The following is a 3,008-nucleotide window of genomic DNA, read 5'->3' on the forward strand; positions in this document are numbered from 1 at the left end:
CAGGGTGTTCTGCTTCACCTCAATTGAGAGTTCCTTAGACCGCATGTTGTCTGGTCACAGCAACAGCTTCCAAATGCAAAACCACACACCTGTAATCAACCCCAGACCTTTTAACTACTTCATTGATTACAGGTTAACGAGGGAGACGCCTTCAGAGTTAATTGCAGCCCTTAGAGTCCATTGTCCAATTACTTTTGGTCCCTTGAAAAAGAGGAGGCTATGCATTACAGAGCTATGATTCCTAAACCCTTTCTCAGATTTGGATGTGAAAACTCTCATATTGCAGCTGGGAGTGTGCACTTTCAGCCCATATTATATATATAATTGTATTTCTGAACATGTTTTTGTAAACAGCTAAAATAACAAAACTTGTGTCACTGTCCAAATATTTCTGGCCCTGACTGTATATCACATAAAATCCCAATAAGCCATAAAAGTTTGTGGGTGTAATGTGAAAAAATGTGCAAAATTTCATGGGGTAAGAATACTTACTATATATACTATACAGTATATGGTGTTTGTGTGTATATATATACTGGCTAAAATATATTCATAAGTAAATTGAATTATTTCTTTAAAGGGTTGTCACATTTTTTTGCCTCAGAATTCCTGATTGATTGACATCACAGCATTGGAGGTGCACAGGGGGATAAATCTAGGTGGATACAACAATTCGGCTATCTTTAGATCATCATACGTAAGCTCTACAGCACTGTGCTCCTTTCCTTGGAGAACTGACACCTCTACCAGACTACAGGGGTGGCCGGTAACATAGGCACTGCATAATACGCAATATAATGAAAAATACCTCTATTCTTGTGAGCAGAGAGGCGTTTATCCATTTAAGAAGAGGAGACAACTCTTTTAACTAAACTTTTTCATTTCAGTTAGGTTGAATAGTTTGAATGTGGAAATGTAAATAGAGGATCATTTGTAGGAGAAAACTGTTGCTTATTGTAGTAAAGTAAACACATCCAAGGACTAGTGTTGCGTGTACCCGGACTGTAAAAGTCTATAACTGCTTCCGGGCTGCTCATTCTACATCTAGGGCTGCTCATTATCACTCATCCATATGCACCGCTTTCCCAACCCACCGGCAGTCCTGGCGTCTGTGATTGGTTGCAGTCAGTGACTGTTTTCAATTACTGACCCTGTATGCGGGTCACTGTAGATTGGTGTGAAAGTAAATAAATAAAAAAAATTGCCTTGGATCCCCCCAAAAAATGATACCCAGCACAGATAAAGCATACGACTATCGGCTGCAGCCCAGTACCCAGTGGCAATGGTGGGGGCAGCCTGGTGTTTAACCCCTCCACGGGTAGGAGGGATGCCCCGGGACTCGGTGATGGTGACGGGGAGGTGCCGTTGAGACGGTAAGGGTCACTTTTGTACTCACGCAGTCCAATAACGCTGAAACTGACAACTGTGGTAAACCAAAGTTCTTGACACCGCTGCCGCTTGGAGGGTGCACGCCTGGATCCCATGCCCGTTGGTGTTGCCTGTTAGTCTGTGACCTTTTCCTTGGCACCTTTTCTTCTAACTGGTCCCTTTAGCATAAAACTAGTCGGGTCCCGCTCACCAGTGTGGCTAACTGGGTGAGCTTGCTTGAGAGTTCACGCTTGGGATTTTCTGAACTATGTATTGGGAAAGTCCTATCCCCCTTGTTGCACTAGTACCCCGATTTTGGAGTGGGTGGAGTACGGATTTTGAAGGCTTCGTCCTCGTCGGGTAAATAACCCGGACGCCTGAAGCTACTTCCTAGCAAGCGTCCATGTACCCCGTCGTGCCCTGGCCCCTGCCCGGTGATGATACAAGGCTGCAGGCTGTCCTCTTCGACAGTCCGTGCCCCTTGGCACAATCCCCTGTGACCGGGGTCCAGCTCCTACCAGGTCCAGACCAACATCTGCCACCTAGTAGTTCCAAGGAGCCCAGCTCCTGACCTCTTCTCTCGTGAGTCATTTCTCAACTGACTGTCTCCTGACACACCTGACCTCCCCTTAACCAACTCCCAGTGGGCGACCCTATTCCCTTCAGGCTGTCCACTGGTGTGTCTGGTGGTTGTGGTGCAGAGTGTTCCTAGGATTTTTATTAGCTTGTTCTTGGCAACACCAAAGGTCAGGGACCTGTAACCAAGGAGGAAGTGGATACTGTGCAGAAGGGCAGATTGCACAATACCATGTGACGACCTGATAGGCCATGGCGTCATATTCCCCCTTGGTTAAACGTAGCTCTTCCCCGAGCTACAGGACATCATAGGTTTATTTATTTTATTTTTTTTTAAAACTGCAGAAAAAAGGTAAGAAAAGATTAACATTTTTATTTGCATTTTCATCCCATGCAGGGGAGGCTTGTCACTTAAACGTTATTAAATTTTTAAAGAGTTCATCTCCTCAACGATGGGACGCTACTGGTTTCAATGGTAGCAGAGACTCAACCTGCTCCATTGCAGCCTCTACACACGACAGTCCTGTTCCAATGTCCCGGATCCCGTTAGCCCGCCACCCAAACAACCTGCCCCGCTGCATACCTATGGTGGGTCCGTGACCTGGTTAAGGTCCCGGATGTTGTTTTAGACGACTCTCGTGGGCACAGGAGGTGCAACTATATACAATACACAAGTTTGTGTTGGTCACGCCAGTCCTGTGACCATGGTAGATTTTTACTAAGTATTAAACTTAACGGAGTCCATGTACCGGGTGTACACATCTTAGCAATCTTCTAGCAAATCTGGTAACTTCACTCTGTTCATTAAATCTGGTTAATTAAGCACTTATTTACTAAGATTTTCTATATGGAAAATAAACTATTGAAAATAACAAACGAAAACACGGATACCTAACAGTTCTATGGCATCGTTAAACCTCTGGAATTTTCAACATAAAATTATATAAATTCTGTCAGTTGCTTGATCTGTTTACATTGCGTGCAGCAGCCACCACAGCCTCCCAGACACTGTTCCGAGAGGTGTACTGTTTTCCCTCCCTGTAGACCTTACATTTTATGAGGGT

The sequence above is a fragment of the Anomaloglossus baeobatrachus genome, chromosome 4, assembly GCF_048569485.1.
Source record: "Anomaloglossus baeobatrachus isolate aAnoBae1 chromosome 4, aAnoBae1.hap1, whole genome shotgun sequence".
In the NCBI taxonomy this organism is placed as follows: domain Eukaryota; kingdom Metazoa; phylum Chordata; class Amphibia; order Anura; family Aromobatidae; genus Anomaloglossus; species Anomaloglossus baeobatrachus.